Consider the following 18,085-nt stretch of genomic DNA (forward strand, 5'->3'; position numbering starts at 1 on the left):
TCTATTCTTCGATAAATTCCGGGAAATTATAACTGGGAAAATGTTAATCGACAAAAGTAACCTTTGATCGATACCAAATTTAGGTTCTGAATTTAAATAATATGAATAAAAAACAGTATAACCTAGAAAATGTTTGATAAATACCAATGAGTATATAATTATACAAATGAGATCTTTCAGAGCACCGTGTTTGAGAAAAATATGCCAAAAAGTGCATTTTCATATTAACATTTCAAAAAAGTTGATATTTTTTTGAGTTTCTACTAACACTTGCGGCCCGTTTACTAACGTTTTTGTGTATAAATAAAACTACAAACAAAACTACTTACTGCAATTTAATCATAAATAATATTCGCGTAAAACATCCTATTAAAAGTAATTGAACATCATCTGCCATAAACGTTTGACATTTCACGTATTAGCCACCGTCCATTGTTTCATTTAAATTACGCTTCTAAAAAATATTTCTGGACATAAGACTGGCCAAATCGGTTTAGCCGTTTTCGAGTTTTACTAATTTATTTGAAAGAGAGCTCCATTTTTATATATAAGATGTAAAGAGAGTGTCCATCTTCTAGACAACCCTTTTGTTGCAATTTTGCAATCGTCTCTTATTTTGTGTGGATTATGATGAATAATAATAGTGTATTAGTTTCAGTGGCGGATCCAGCTTTGGCTCCAGGGGGGTCACATAAAATGTGTTTGGTAACAAAATACATAAATAAAATCATTATGAAGGAATTTTATTGCTGAATTAGTGTTCTATCTAAGTCTTAAGACAAGCTCAGGGAAAGTCATAACCCCCGTGACCCACCCCCTGCATCAGCCACTGATTAGTTTTTTATTTGGAATTTTAAGTTATGAACGAGTGATGTATGGCATGATGTTTTAAAGCAAATTACTGGAACTTCCGGTACAGTAATGAAATATTCAAAGAAATATTAAATGTTTTCAAATATATTATTATATGTGATATTTCAAATATATAAGTGCGCTTTTTAGAATTTTAGCTGGAATTTAAATTTAAATCCGAATTATTTTAAATATTCAAAAAATATTTTTTGGGAAATGAAATAAAAAAAAATTGCTTACCCCAAAAATAATCGTATCGTCCATACTTCGTTCTCTCAAAAACTACCATCTTCTGCACCTTTAGCTCCTCCTCCACGTGATATTTCGTGATTTTTTGTCAAACCCCCGTCCCACTAAAATACTCACGTGATTAATGGACGCCCCCTAAAAACTAATCACCGCTACTCCTCATCAGTAGGAATTGAATATTTTTTGAATCATTCAAATCGGATGCTCTGCGTTCTCAAAAATTTGATTTATATTTTCTGCGCTATTTTGCTTGGTATCTCCGAAACGGCTGGACCTGTCTTTGAGAAAAACCTAGTGGTGCAAATTAAGGCAAATTGCTGGAACTTTTTGTACCACAATCAAATATTCGAGCTGAAAAAATAACAATCAATAAATATTGATCAATGATTAATAACAATTGTTTTAAATATTTTTAAAGAGATAATTATAATTACTATATACGTATTCGTTCAAATAATATATAGTGACAATTGTATCATTCAAAATACTTGAAATTGTTTACATTAAAAAGCAATGCTGAATGAATCCAAATGAATCTGAGGATATATTTCCGTTCTCTCAAAAACTTGATTAGCATTTTCTGTACTCTTTGCTTTGTATCTACGTAATGGCTAGACCTGCCTTTGTCAAAAACTTATCAGCACATATTCTTATCAATATGAATCGAATGTTTTTTGAACCCTTCAAATACATACAAAACACACACACACACACGCGCGCACATCCATTTTTTCTGATGTGAGGTATGCCCAAATGTTCAGAAACCTTCAAAACGTGCGGAAATGCAAAAAATTTTCATTTTCGATTTTCGGCCCATTACTATAACTACTCTACGGACGTTAAATAGTGAATAAAGTGTACATTTATTAGACTTTTTGCAATCAGATTCACTTGCGGTTATTCAACAGAAAAACACATTCAAAGAAAAATTCAATTAGAACAATGAATTAGATTATCAAATGAAATGTGAAAGTAAAAGAAGTAAAAACATAATACATCTAAATGTTAAGCATTTTTCATGCAAAATGTAATTTGTTCTGAATTCATAATGATACTAATGTTTTGGGCACCATTGAAGATGTGTATGTTATACATTAGGAGTGTTATCTAACTAATTACTCAATGGCTTTTTATAGGCAGATTGTAATTTATATAGAAATAAAAAAATATATCAGAAGTATGAGACAAAATAAAAATAGCGACTTCTCTAAGATGCATTAGATGCATCATAGTTTGAATATTTTATTTTCTGCGAAAAGTGATATTTTGTATTGAATTTTACTTGCTCAATTTTGCCAATTTGATTCTTAATCCATGAGAAAATAAGTAATAGCACCATATACTCCATATGAAAGTGAGTATTGGTTTTTGGAATTACTTTTTGATTCAAGGATATATAATCTGGAAAAGGTGGACTTTTAACTTTCAAAATAAATCTGTGTAGTAGTTTGATTACAATAAAATGTTGTGAATGAAGTATTCCAACCAACCGCTAGAATAAAAATAGTTTTGTGTAATCGCTTTTTAAATTCATAATACTCGATTGCTACCTTGCCAGTACAATACATAAGGTGGACTTTTAATTTCTAAAATAAATATGCAAAACGTTTGATTTGTATTTGTTAACGTGTGATTATACAAAGTTATGGACTAAAATATTTCAAACTACTACTGAAATAAAAATAGTTTCATATAATCGCTTTTTGAATTTACAATGCTCGATTGCTTCTTCCAGTACAATTGGAAAAGTGGACTTTTAATTTCCAAAATAAATCTGCAAAACGTTTGTTTTATGGTTGTTAATAAATCAACAACTATTGCTGATAAAATATTATGAAATCAAAAATATTTCAATTAACTTTTATGTTAATTAGTTTTATGTTATCGCTTTTTGATTTCACAGTACTTGTGTAGTATAACATTACTCTTGTACTAGTTAAGTAAACATAAAAGCTTTCTTTCCAATGTAACTATTTGATAATTTTTCCATCAGATTAGATGGATATGTACGATTATTACGTTATACCATCAAGTGACAATAGCCAGTTGGTATTTTATGCAATATAAATCAACGTCGCTTACCAGTAGCCAAAAATACCAGAACGCCTATCAATCTCGCAAAGTCCAGAAACACAAATCCGCGAGATATTCTCGAACGCAGGATGTTGTGAAATATCTTAATCCTAGTGACACAAAAAATGACAAAAATAGATCAGCGGGTCTGGAGAAAAATGTAAATACATCGTTAAACAAGACATTAAAGAGAGGTTATCCCAGTTATGAAAATACACTCGGAAACTGGGTTATTTGCTTTTAATGCTGTTTATTAACTCACAATCAGATCCGACGGATATTATGCTATTTTTGTTACTTCTGCACAGCGATGCATTTACACACTGTATCTTGTTTTCATGGCTGTATAATTGCTTTTACAAGATTTTACTAACTTAGCAGTTGCAGTCTAGCCTAAAATAAATGTGCACTTTAATGAATTTATTTGATAATGTACTTACGAAAACTTTATGGTATTAAAAATCACTATTATTATAACCATATTTATATTGATTGAAGTTTATTTACGCCAATCAAAATTTTTGTTTGTATTATTTATTTCTTATTATTATTTCTTATACTGTTTATATAAAAAAGTTAATTTGTACTGTTAATTTACAGAAATTGGAATAATTTCCCTACTTTCCGTAGGGTAAGTTATAGTAATCGCAAAAAAATCGAAAATAAAAATTTGTATATATATTTACGTTTCAGAGGTTTCTTGGCATATCTTGGACAAAACGGCTGTATGTGTGTGTGTGTGTTTTTTTTTGTATAGCAAAGGAAATGCATTTATGCTTCTCAGACTGGTCTTTTGTCTAGGTATGTTGGACTCAATACCGCCTGGGTATGCTTTGCCTTCGCCTCTGGTCCCCACGGAAACCGCCGTTGGGCATTACTTCGTGGGAGAAGGATCTAGAATGTTATCATTCTTGCACTGATTTTATACTTATCTTGTGTGTGAGTGTGTGTGTGCTTGTGCAAATACAATTTTTCGTTGAGGATTTCGAGAACACGATTCAACCGATTTGAATAATTCAAAAAAAAAAACATTCGATTTCTATTAATGAGGAGACGTGCTGATTAAGTTTTGGTGAAGACAGGTCCAGCCGTTTCGAAGATACGGGGCAAAAGTGTCAAAAACGGTATTTTTTGAGAGAACGGAGTACTTGATTTGAATGATTCAAAAAACATTTTACTTGTACTGACGAAATGAAGAATTGATGAAATTTTTGGTAAAGCAGGCTCAGAGATTTCGGAGATACAAAGGAAAAAGTAAAAAAAAAGATATTTGGCGGACATAAATGATCATCAGACATATGCACATCAAATTATCAGATATTTGATAAAGTTTTTAACAATGAGTACTAATTTTGATACATTTTTGTTAGGCTTCGTACCAAGATTGTTAATTTTTAAAGTTTACTCATACGGTTCAAGCTAATTTCAAAATTTTAAGAAAAAAATTGTTTTCACAATTTTCAAAATTATACAAAATTTTATACTTCAAATATGCATTTCAAGTTTACAATTCAGTTTGAACATGTATATATTTCAAATGCGTTATTCTAATCGTAAGGAATATATCCTCAAAAGGTTTTATTCGGCATCTCTTGTGTAATGTAAACTTTCTCAAGCGTTTTGAGCGATAAGATCGTCACTGTATAATTTTATGAACTATAAAATATATAACGATTATAATTGTCTATTTGAAAATGTTTAAGACAATTGTGATCAATATTTATTGATTACTGTTTTCTTCCCTCGAATATTTAATGTTGGTATGGGAGGTTCCAGCAATTTGCCTTAAGGCACGATGCCATGCACCACTAGTTATCAATAAATTTATATAAATATAATAATTTATAAAAATATAAAATGTCTAACCAAAATAACTTTTAAACTAACTGTAAGTGGAATTCTGTCTGGAGGCAATTATGGCATCGTGCCTTAAGGCAAATTGCTAGAACATCCCGTACCGTAACGAAATGTTCGAGGAATACTGAATGTTTTCAAATAGATTATTATAAATATTGTAACATTGTCTAATAATAATAAGAATTATATAAACTGAATTGCAAAGCTAAAATTACTTGTAAAGTATATTAGAACTATAGTCAGAATTAAAAATAAAATCTGAATTATTTTCGATATACAAAAAATTAAAAAAAAAAAAAGTTGATACATTTTTTTTCCAAAATCAATTATTTTGTTAAGACAAGCAGAAAGTTCTTTGAATCATTTAAATCGGACGCTTAGTTCTCTCAAAAACTGCCATTTTTTACATATTTAGCTCCGTATCTTCGAAATGGCTGGGCCTGCCTTTGCCAAAAACTAATAAACACTTCTCCCAATTATTACTAATTGAATGTTGTTTAGATCATTCAAATCGGATACTCCGTTCTCTCAAAAAGTCGATTTCTATTTTCTGCACTCTTTGCTCCGTATCTCCGAAACGGCTGGACCTGCCTTCGCCAAAAACTAATCAGCTCTTTTCCCTATCAACAGGAATCGAATGTTTTTTGAACCATTCAAATCGGTTGATCCGTGCGCCCAAAAACGTGACTGGAAATTTGTATCCAGTCACATACACACAAACACACACACACACACATCCATTTTTTCTGAGGTATGCCAAAACGTTCAGAAACCTTCAAAACGTCGAGAAATGTAAAAATTTTCAATTTCGATTTTCGGCCCATTACAATAACTTACCCTACGGGAAGTTAATAATCGAAACATAGTGTCTAAATAATTTTAATTTTTTATACTTGATCACGCTGAATATTTAAAAATTGATTTAGGAAATTAATTGCCAAAAAATGTGGAACGCTTCACGATTTTGCGTGTCATCCTTGCGCAGGGGCCATGCTAATCTTCTCTGTATCGTTCCAATTTTAGTATATGTTCTGCCGAAGCAAGAACACTTCTCAACGTTCCCAAATTGTATTTATACCTAAACATCCTCGCTATACTCTACAACGCGAGCTAATAGCTAAGGGTTGAAGCGCCATCAGTTGAGTAATGGTGACAATTTTAGATTCAATCTTATAATTTTACACAGAAACAAATATTCATTCACTAAATAACATAATAAAAATTGCAAATAATACACAAAATGAATATAACAGAATTAAAACAAGTACAACAATACATATAAATCAAGATATATTTATGAACACTACGCACTAGACAATATGAAAATTTTCACATTGAACATAATAGAATAGTAAGAAGAATCAAGTGGGGTGCATGGCATCGTGCCTTAAGGCAAATTGCTGGAACTTCCCGTATCGTAATTAAAAATCTAGGTACGGAATCCAAAAAAAATATCCAAAATGTGTACACATTATCAATATCTGCTAAATGATGTACATATGTCCAATAAACATTTTTGACCGTCAAATTTTTTAACTTATTCTTATTGAGATCATAACCGCTGGACCTGCCTTCACAAAAATTTAATCAGTTCTTCATGTCAATACAAAAAATGTTTTTTGAATTATTAAAACGGACGCTCCGTTCTCCTAAAAAATGAGTAACCGTTTATGGACAATTTTACCACGTATCTTCGAAACGGCTAGACCTGCCTATGCCAAAAACTAATCGGCCTTGTCCTTATCAACAGCAATCGAATATTTTTTGAATAATTGAAATCGGTTGAACCGTGTTCCCGAAATCGTCGACGAAAATTTGTATCCGCACGCACCCACACATACACACATACACACGTACATCCATTTTTTCTAATGTATGCCAAAATGTTCAGAAACCTCTAAAACGTAAAGATATATACAAATTCTCATTTTCGATTTTTTTTGCGATTACTATAACTTACCCTACGGGAAGTTAATAAAGAAATATTATGAAGAAATTGAAGTCGAAAAAGATTAAAGAGATATTTAAAGATATTTTAAATATAAGGCTTATTAATATATAATAAAATAGACATAAATGATATGTGTATATAAAATACGAAAAATATTTCATAATCTCTTATTCCAGGCACCCACCCCTGTCTGAATGAGATATGAAAATAATATATCAATAAAGAAGAAAAAAATGATTAGTTATAAAAAAAAAATTTATATGATATGCTTGTCTTACATCGCATACACTTTTTAATTTCAGTGTCAAACGATTTAGAATGGCTTGAAACGTCGGGACAACAAGCAAAGCAAATTGGAATTTCTGGCTAACTGATTGATTAGTAATTATGTCCTTCAGGAAATTAATTTGGCGTTTATTATTAATCTGTAAAAGATACATTTTTATGATGCCTTAGTAAATACTTATAAGCATTGATAAGAATTAATCTACTTACAGACTTTAAATCTAAAATTATGTCACATGTCAAAACAAATCATTCACCTGTTTCTACTAAATAACTATAGTTAGTTAATTTTAAATTGAAACAAAAATCGAAGCGTAATGCTTTCTATAGTTTACAATTATAAATAAACATTTTAATTTGCGGTATTTGAATATACAATCGTAAATTTACATAAAAATTTACAAAGCAATTCGTAAGTAAACACGATAATTGGACAAAACTAGTAAAATATCGGCGGCGGCCAGTGTCAATAATAGTACTTCCGATCGTGAACTTGACAATCTCCGGTATTTATATTTGAGGACTAATTAAACCAATTGACAATGGGAGAATCTAGGTATGTAGTATTCAATTAAAAATTATTTGTATATCAATGAGTAATTAAAATACAAATAAGATAAATGTGCTTGGCATTTAAGACTATTTGAAATTGAAATCAAAGTTATTATGTTAGGTATGATAAGACTTTACTTTAATTTGATTTAATTTTCTCATATTTTTCATTACTCAAAAAATGCAAACATATGTATTATGAATTGAAGAATAATTTAAAATAAAATTAAATAAAAGCACTGCGTGACACTAAATTTTTATCCCTAAAATGTTATGATGGTTTTTAAGTAATTCGAGGACGCTGGTCACAAAAAAGTAACAGAAATTTACCAACAGTTTTAGTTTTTGAGATATACCAATATGCTATAGTCCAGTTATTAAAGCTTAAATTAGGTGAGAATCTCGGAATTCGAGATACCCAGCTGCAAGTCTGTAAATACTTGTATTTTGCATCCTATAAGTTGTTTCAAAACCTACATATGGTAGGGTGCTCGAAATATATGTAAGCTTTGAGACAACTTTTAGGGTGCAAAATACAAGTATTTACAGACTTACAGCTGGGTATCTCGAATTCCGAGGTGAACTATAAAGACTGGACTACTAGTTAACTTCTCGTAGTGTAAGTTATAGTAATCGCACAAAAATCGAATTTTTTTTTTTTTATATATCTATACATTTTAAAGGTTTCTGAACATTTTGACACACCTTGGAAAAAATGTATGAATGTGTGTGTGTGCGGATACAAATTTTTATCGACGATTTCGGAAACACGGTTCAACTGATTTGAATAATTAAAAAAATATTAGATTTGTATTGATAAGGACGCGTGCTGATTAGTTTTTGACAAAAAGTGCCAAAAATGGTAACTCAGTTTTTGAGAGAACGGAACGACCGATTTGAATAATTCAAAAAACATTTTATTTGTATTGACTTAATAGAGAACTGATTAAATTTGAGAAGGCAGGCAATTTCGGAGATCTAATAAAAAAAGTGTGAAAAAAATGCCATTTGGCGGTCAAAAATGATCATTAAACATATAATTATCACATTATTGGTTCCGTACCAATGCTTATCCGTAATACCGCGACGCGATGCCCACGCGCTTCGATATTTCGTTTCTACGCAGCTAACATACCGCGATTGCTTTGAAAAAAAGTTCAAAATTTTCAAAAAGTTCAAAGCATAAAAAAACAAATTTATAAAAAGGTCAATTTGTTTTATAAACTTTAAAAATTTAAAGTTGAGTTCTAAACGAAAATTGAATTTTTTTTTAATTTTAATTTTTGTTACGAGAAGTTCCAGCAATTTGCCTTAAGGCACGATGCCATGCACCACTCTAGTTTTACCTCAAATTACAATAAAAAATAACACAAAGTCTTTTCGTATTATTTACGTGCGTGGGCGGGTCCTCACTGATGTTGTCGTAAGCTCCAACAATTGTCAGCAATCATGTGGACGTCCTACCTCTCTTAATATCGGTCTACCACAGTTCCCATGTCTTGGTAGATTCTTTCGCCCTGCTCTTCGCTGACATCTCCAAGATTTTCCAAAAACCATTCTAAATGGGGGTGGGTTATGAATTTTGATGATCATGTTGCATCCTAGATTTTTTAAAATTTGATAGCATGCATTCAAAAAAACTCAATGTTGATACTGAATTTTTCGTTTCCTAGAAAATTTGTTACGACCAAAACTTCCTGGTTTTCTTCTCAACTGATATACTCGTAGAATTCACGAATAGTGGATTTTTGATGATTTGCCTAATTTAGGAATCATCGAATATATCACTTTTTAACTCATCCTGTCTTCTTTTTCAACGCTGTGATCTCAAGCCATTACATGGTAGGCAGTAGATCTTGATGTTCTAGGTTGTTCATCATTAGCCTACAAAGGAGTTGTATAGCTGATAGTAAGTAGGCTCCTAGACCAATGGAGTCGTGGGGTATGATCCATGTATGATCATTTGATTCCATTGCCTGAATTTATTCTATCGATACTTACAAATGACGGCGGTTATAAAGTTATTTTTTTCTATTGGACATTGATGTAAACATACTACGAAATTTTGGCACATAGTATGAAGAACCCATGATTTATCTCGATTGCGTAGTTCTATTTTAATATGATTCAAATACGCTGTTTCTACGCAGTTCAATATAAGTTTTTGATATTTACTACAGATGTAACAAACACTATCAGGATTGTACTGTGGGAACCACCAATGACACCAAAATGCCACCGACGATGGCACAACTTCTTGGAGTCAAAGCCATACGAAGGCATATAACTTTAATCATTTGTTAAACTGTGATCATCTTAGCTAAAATGGCTAATGAAAGTAGTTTCTTAAAACTAAAAACCGGCATACGATTCTTCGTAGATTTTAAAAAAAGGTTAGAGAAAAAAACAGAGGTGCCCATTTTATCACGCAGTGTTATCCTTTTTTCGTAAAAATATGAAAATATTTTCCAAAATCGTCATTTGAAAAAAAAACAAATTGACTACACAGGTGCTTCACGTTTACGGTCACAAAGTTTAAACGAAAAAAAAAACGAAAAAAAAAAACGAAAAATGGTCACAGTTTGAGAGATTTAAACTTTGAAACCGGCAATTTTTAAATTACGTGAGATAAATTTATTGTCTAATTTTTTTTATGATAGTTACGATTACCTCGCTTTGGCTTTACTTTGAGTTCTGAGAAACCCTGTGTAAATAACATAGATGTTGTTCAAACAATAAAAAAATATTTACACCTTCTCAAATGTTTCTGAACTGGAATAATATTAAATCACAAAAAAGGGAACAAAATTGTAGCTGTTTTTGAAAACTTTCTAAGTTTGCTCGTTTTAATCCTTTTATTGACTTGACTATTTATTAACTTCCTGTAGGACAAGTTATAGTAATCGCAAAAAAATCAAAAATGAAAATTGTTATATATCATTACGTTTCAAAACTTTCTAAACATTTTGGAATACCTTAGAAAAAATGCATGTATGTGTTTGTGTGTATGTGTGTGTGTGTGAGTGTGTGTGTGGATACAAATTTTCGGAAACACCGATCAACCGATTTGAATAAATAAAAAAACATTCGATTTGTATTGATAAGGAGACGTGCTGATTTTGGCGAAGGCAATCTAGCCGTTCCAAATATATGGGGCAAAAAGTTCAGAATTTTCAAAATATTTTAAAATACACTTTTCTTCAAAAAGTCTTTTTTTTCAAAAAAAGTAAATTGTTGTCAAAAATTTATAGTTTCTCAAAAATCTAATTTTTCAGAGTAAATCTTTTTCAAAAATGTTAATCTTTAATAAAAAAATATTTGGTACGGGTAGTTCCAGCAATTTGCCTTAAGGCACGATGCCATGCGCCCCACTAGTTCAATTGTGCAATTAATAGAGAACATTAAAAAAAACCTTTTCATCAATCATTTTAACCGCAATCGAACTCATTAAAATACGTTTAGCTCTAGCTCTTCGTTTAACAAATTAAAAAAATTTATGCAAGTAGTTTTATAATGCAAACTAATATTTATGCAAAATCGTGCATGATTTGAAGCAATAGCAGAAGTAATCGGATATTTGACTGATTGTGGTATTGGCCTTGCCGCGTAAAATATTGCATTTATATATGTGGTGCTCTCGTAGGTAATCACTTTGTTGCATTTTTATATCTTACATATAGATATATGGATTTATAATTTTATAGATTTATATACATATATATAAACATAAATAGAAATTAGACGATTGCGCATGCTCACACACGCACCTCTTGTGAATATAAATAACAGTCTTGATAACGTCCAATTTGATTTGAACAAATAGTACTTGATGTATATCTGCGTTCTTATAATATTATTAAATTAATAATAAACACTAATTATAATCAAATAATTTCTTAATACTGTGCTACTTTAATACATTATATAAAAAAATTAAAAAAAATATTTGTCAAGTGCAAAAATTTAGGTTGTTTCAAAATGACCCTGGACATTTTCCTAGATTCAAAAGAAAGGTAAACATATGAGATAAAATTTAATTTTACACTGTTCACCGCATATTATTAAAAAACGTGACAATGTTTTGATTAATTTAATATACATATTATAATTAGAATTTGTATATTATAATACCATACTTTCAAGTTACTTTTATATCCAAACTTCAAAGAAAAATGACGCCAAGCTTATTAAATGTACCAGCTATTCTTAGTTAAGCAAATCGTGAATAGAATCATGTCTAGCTCATCGGGCACAAATTTCAACTAAAAATACACTCGGAACTACAATTTATAGAAATATTCGAATAATATTTGTTATTAGACATTATATATACTTAATATATGTAATGAGTCAAAATAAACATGGTAGTGTAAAAGAACTTTGCACAAAATTACATTAAGATCAATACCAAACCAAATAATATTTAAATTTTCAGAACCTGCAAAAAATATATAACTAGAATCAAATAGTTGTTCAAATAAATGTTTCCAATTGATTTATTTAGAGTTTCTAAAATCAGTTTACATCAATCAAAATGAGCTAAAAACTGACTCTTTTGTATTCTAATTGGAAGGAAACTATAATAGAAGTTAATCAATATGAAATTCAACTAATTGATTAGATTTTTAACTTATTGTTATAGAAACTGCAAAGAAATCGCTCGACCGACCATTCCACTATTAAAATATTACATTTGCATTTGACTGAAATTTTTTGAAACATTTTTGAAATATATCTAGAAGATTTTGAGAAAAACGTAGGAAAATAAAATTGTGTTAACTATCTATTCATTCTATTTATTAATAAATTTAATTTTTTTTAAGAGTCATAAAGAAATGGTTAGATCAATATTTGTCCTTAAATATAATATTGTAAAAAACTGAACCAAAAACGGAGCTACATTATACGGGATAGGAACAATATTCCTCAAAGTGCAGGAATCAGATAAAACTGACGTCTTAAGCGAGAAATGGTATTAAAAAAATCGTCTTAACGGGGTTCCACAATACTTATATTCTGAACCGACCATAGTAAATTTAGTTAGAATATCAATTTTTGTTTGAAATTCCATTTGGAAATAGTGCATTGGAATTTAAATTATTATTAGCTCCTAAACGTTCGTTTGCTTTTATTAGCATTGACATTATGTTATATTTATATATGTGCATATATAATATAAATATACATATAAAGGTCTGCAATGTGGGTATTTTCGATTTTTTGTTTCCAGAGGCTCAAATGCTTCTAAATTGATAAAAAATTCTCTCAAAGTTTTAGCTCTCATTATTAACTTTAAGATAGTCTCAAAGTTTCTTGGCTCTTCTTTCTAAGTAAATACTTATTCATAAAATATATCAAATTTTTGTGGTACATTTGTTATTTATGAAAACAATAAACTTACAGCTTAGCAAATACAATTTGCTAAGTTGTAAAATTCTAAAAAACAATTAGAATTTCACCCGTCTTATTTTCATAGAAAACTTTGGTTAGTGTGCGGAATGTCTTAAAGTTAATATTAAGAGCTAAATATTTTAAAGATTTTTTTTTATTATTTTAAAAGCATTTGAACCACTGGGAGTAAAAAAATCGAAAATATCCATATTAAGGACCACCTTAATGTATTTATAATAACGTTATACTTCATCAGTGTAAAATTTCAAAGTCAATCTCTGATAAATTACGGTTTTTCAATTACGTTATTTGCACTTAGTATTAAATTTGAAATTTCAAAAGAAACTTAATAATAAAATAATTAAGTCTCTAGAACAATTATTTTGCAAACTATACGTAATTACTTACTTAATATAAGTATTAATTTTTCTCTTGATTTTGTATTCATTTTTATTTTGTTTGTTAAAAATTCATCAATAATATTGTAAAAAATAATCTTAAGCAATTAATGTTAATGTAACATGTAGATTTTTTAAAATGTGCTCAACTATTTCAGCAAATGTAAATGCACTGAGGACAAATTGGGACGAAGACATAGCATTCCTATCATCTACACCAGAGGATCACATTATGACGTGGGATTTGACATTGTAAGAAATAAATATTTTTATTTAAAAAAATTAACTACTAATTAATGAAAATTCCAAATTTTAAAGAACTTTGAACACCTAGAACTTTGAATTATCACTAAGATTAAAATGTCAGGTTTGCTTCTACTTTTAAGCGTTACCATCTTGAATAAGAAAGATCACTATATTCCATATAAAATTAACTATATCTAACTTTAGAAAATAATATTAAAATAAAAGGAATATTAAAAAGAAATCCCCAAATCTTAAAAACAAGCTAGAAGCCAAACTAAGAAAGACAACAACTAGGTGTAAGTGTCATTTTGCCTCGAGAGAAACTGATGTATGGTCTTCCCTATATGTATAGATAATCAACTTCAACAATAAGAATTCACAATGAAATTTAGCACCTTTTCAAATTGTTCTGATAATGGCAAACTATAATGAATTGATATAATTAAACCAGTTCGTAAGCATATAATATTGTAGAATGCTCGTTAAAAAAATCATCAAAGTAATTCACGTTTCAAAATAATTGACGTTTCAACGGTTTCTGGATATTTTGGCATACCTTAGAAAAAATGGATGTATGTGTGTGTGTGGTGCGGATACAAATTTTCGTCGACGATTTCGTAACACCGATCAACCGATTTGAATAATTAAAAAAACATTCGATTCGTATTGATAAGGAGACGTGCGGATTAGTTTTTGGCAAAGGCAGGTCTAGCAGTTGCGGAGATACGGTGCGAAAAGTGCCAAAAACGGTAACTCAGTTTTTAAGAGAACGGAGCGTCCTACTTTAATAATTCAAAAAACATTTTACTTGTATAGACAAGATGAACTGATTACATTTTTGGGAAGGCAGGTCCAGCGGTCATGGACTCTCAATCAAAATAAGTTAATAAAAATGTCATTTGGCGGTCAAAAATGTTTAATGTGTACATGTTTTGTGTAAATTTTTTTGGGTTCCGTATCAAAATTTTTAATTGCGGGACGGGAAGTTTCAGCAATTTGCCTTAAGGCACGATGACATGCACCCCACTAGTTATCTTTTGTCCCGTTTTAGGGATGGCGCTAAAGAACATAAAAAGGTTTTAAATTTCCAAAATCGATTCAGGATTTTTCACAAAACCAATCCAAAATCAGCGTGGGAAGAAGAAGATATATAGAATAGATTTTCAAAACTTACAACGCATTTATACATAGTTATTATGTCAAGGATAAGATAAATAAACAATTTTATCAACCAATTTGTTCACTTTGGGATTAATTTTAATTGGACATGAACAAACATTTATTTTGCCATAAACGAATTAATTTAATGCTGTTGATGGTTACAATAATATATTTACTACTAACATGCAGAGATTACAATAATGTATTTACTACTAACAAACAGATGCGATTCGTTTGAGAAACTCTTAAATCGGTGCTTGACTGTATTTTCATATATCTTTTCCAGAAAACAAACGAAAGTAAATTTGCATAAATGCAAATAATAGGAGTATTTTCCAGCATTGTTCATAGCCTTGTTCGTACTTTACAGTCAATTAGATAATCGTGCAAATACAATTACGATCAGTTCGAATCACGATATAGAAAAATTATAATAACGGAACGCGTCCGGTCTTATATCATATATCGAAGAATTATAATTTTTATAATTAAATATATATGATTACTATGTCAAGATTAAAGGTAAAGCATATGCAAAACATTGAATTTAAAAGATTTATGTAGTATAAAGATTAATATCATAATTGCCTATATACAGATAATCTATATAATCTCAACTCGTCCTAATGAAATCATGCAACTAAACTATATTAATAATTAATTTCACGTAACAAAAATACACGTGATTTTTGGTGGGTGAGCGAGGAGGGTCTAAAAATTCCCAAAAAATTGATCACGTGATTAATGGACGCCCCCTAAAGTAAAAATAAAGAACTCAAGAAATATTTTGGAAATGACTAAATGCTAACACCACGGCCGGTATTTTGAATATGGTAGTGTAAAATATGATATCTATCCATATTCTATTAGCCATATGGCTATTGAAGCTATATCTTTATTTCTAATGAAATTCTATATAAATGTCGTTTTTATAATCTGAAATACTTTATCTTATTTTGTTAAATTATGTTGATTGAATTGCATTTCAATAGTTTTTTTTTTAATTTTTACAGAAAAAAAGCTAAATTAGAATACATTGGCACATTAGCCTGAACCGAGAGCCGAATAATTTCTGGCACTAACATTTATTTTTTTTACAACTAACTACCAAACCAAAAGTAAACCACTTCATAAATTATTTTTAAATTGTAGAGGCCTTAGAAAACTGTCATCCCGATCTATAGAAACTGAATTGTCTGTCATTTAACAAATATTTCAAATTATTCTATATAAATTTCGAAATACCTCGGTAATTCAAAAATTGCACATTTTTGAAAAACGTAAACACGCGTCTAAAACATACATGATTTTCTAAAGCGCGTTTGATTAATTCAAACTTCAATTAATTTTTATACTAATCTATCTGATGCCGTAAGGCCCTCATAATTTTTATTCATTAAGACCAGAAACTCTATCGCCATACAAAATGAATTAAAATCGCCAAAACAAAATTTTCAGAACAATCGAAGAAACGCCGATCTTTACCAAAAACTTATCGCACGATTCCCAAAAGGTATCGTTCAAAATTGATTTAACAAGAAGTGATTCAGAATCACTTGAAACATCGCGAAAACAAAAAAATGATCATATCGGTTTTTCTGGCGAAAACAAACTTCTCCTGCGGGTAGTTATAGTCTCCGTAGGGTAAGTTATAGTAATCGCAATAAAATCGAAAATGAAAATTTTTATATATCTTTACGTTTCATAGGTTTCTGAATATTTTGGCATACGTTAGAAAAACTGGATGTATATGTGTGTGTGTGTGTGTATGTGTGTGCGTGTGTGTATGGGTGTTCGGATACAAATTTTCGTCGACGATTTCGGGAACACGGATGAAGCGATTTGAATAATTCAAAAAATATTCGATTTGTATGGACGTGATGGAGACGTGATGATTAGTTTTTGGCGAAGGCAGGTCTAGCCGTTCTGAAAATATGGGCCAAAAACGGTAACTCAGTTTTTAAGAGAACGGAGCGTCCGATTTAAATAAGGCAACAAACATTTTACTTGTATTAACAAAATGAAGAACTGATAAAATTTTCATTAACGCAGGTCTAGCGGTTTCGGAGATCTAGTAAAAAAAGTAAAAAAATGCCTTCTGGCGGTCAAAAACGATCATTAGACATATGCACATCAAATTATCAGATATTTTATAGAGATTTTAACAATAAGTATAAATTTTGTTACATTCCTTTGAGTTCCGTACCAATGCTTATCCGTTAGACGGCGGCACGGCGCTTACGCGCTTCGATATTTTCTTCTCTATGCAGTTAAAGCAGTACGATTGCTTTCAAAAAAGTTCAGAATTTCCAAAAATTTTCAAATCACTTTTCCTTCAAAAGTCTTTTTTTCAAAAAAAGTAAATTCTTGTAAAAAATTTATAGTTTCTCAAAAATCTAATTTTTCAGAGTAAATTTTTTTACAAAAATGTTAATCTTTAAAAAAAAAATGGTACGGGAGGTTCCAGCAATTTGCCTTAAGGCACGATGCCATGCGCCCCACTAGTTTAATTAAATTTGGAGCATTTATGTTCGGGTTCAGAATATGTTTAATAGCAAAAAATAATAGTAAAACTATAACTAAAAACGTAAAATTTTGTGTTTTTTCTGAAAATTTAGGTAATGAATAATACAACGTGATATCTTACTAGACTCCTCATTCCCCCTTGTGATTTTTCGTGATTTTTTGTCAAATACCCCCCCCCCTTCCCCTTTCCCCCTAAAAATCTCGACGTGATAAATGGGCACGAAATAATATAAAAATAAATTTATTAAACAAATCATGAAAGCTTTCATGACTCAGATTTGAGAATATACATTATTACTTACACAAAATTTTCTATAAAGGGCAGAACATTTTTCCAGTTTGATAGCATCATTATTGGAAATTTCCGTGCCATTAAATGAATCTTATCTGCCTCTGTAGAACTGCGGCTGGTAGAAAGTGTATGATGATACGCTATGCGCCGTTAAGAAACGAATGCCTCAATACATTGAAGAACTGAAGGAACTGCTGATGGAGCCAAAGTACCATTTCACAAGGTAAATCATCAATAAGCTAATTATTAAAT

The 18,085-nt window shown here is 30.1% G+C and overlaps 1 non-coding gene across 1 annotated transcript; it reads right to left on the bottom strand.

The window, feature by feature from the left end:
• Positions 1-5,971: 5,971 nt before the first annotated feature.
• LOC113368533 lies at positions 5,972-6,078 on the bottom strand. Its single transcript, XR_003366436.1, has one exon. It is a non-coding gene; the product is annotated as a U6 spliceosomal RNA (small nuclear RNA).
• Between the last annotated feature and the right edge of the window lie 12,007 nt (positions 6,079-18,085).

This window comes from Ctenocephalides felis, unplaced genomic scaffold (assembly GCF_003426905.1).
Source record: "Ctenocephalides felis isolate EL2017-DRISC unplaced genomic scaffold, ASM342690v1 CF-g0.4_SCAFFOLD_01170, whole genome shotgun sequence".
NCBI classification, from domain to species: domain Eukaryota; kingdom Metazoa; phylum Arthropoda; class Insecta; order Siphonaptera; family Pulicidae; genus Ctenocephalides; species Ctenocephalides felis.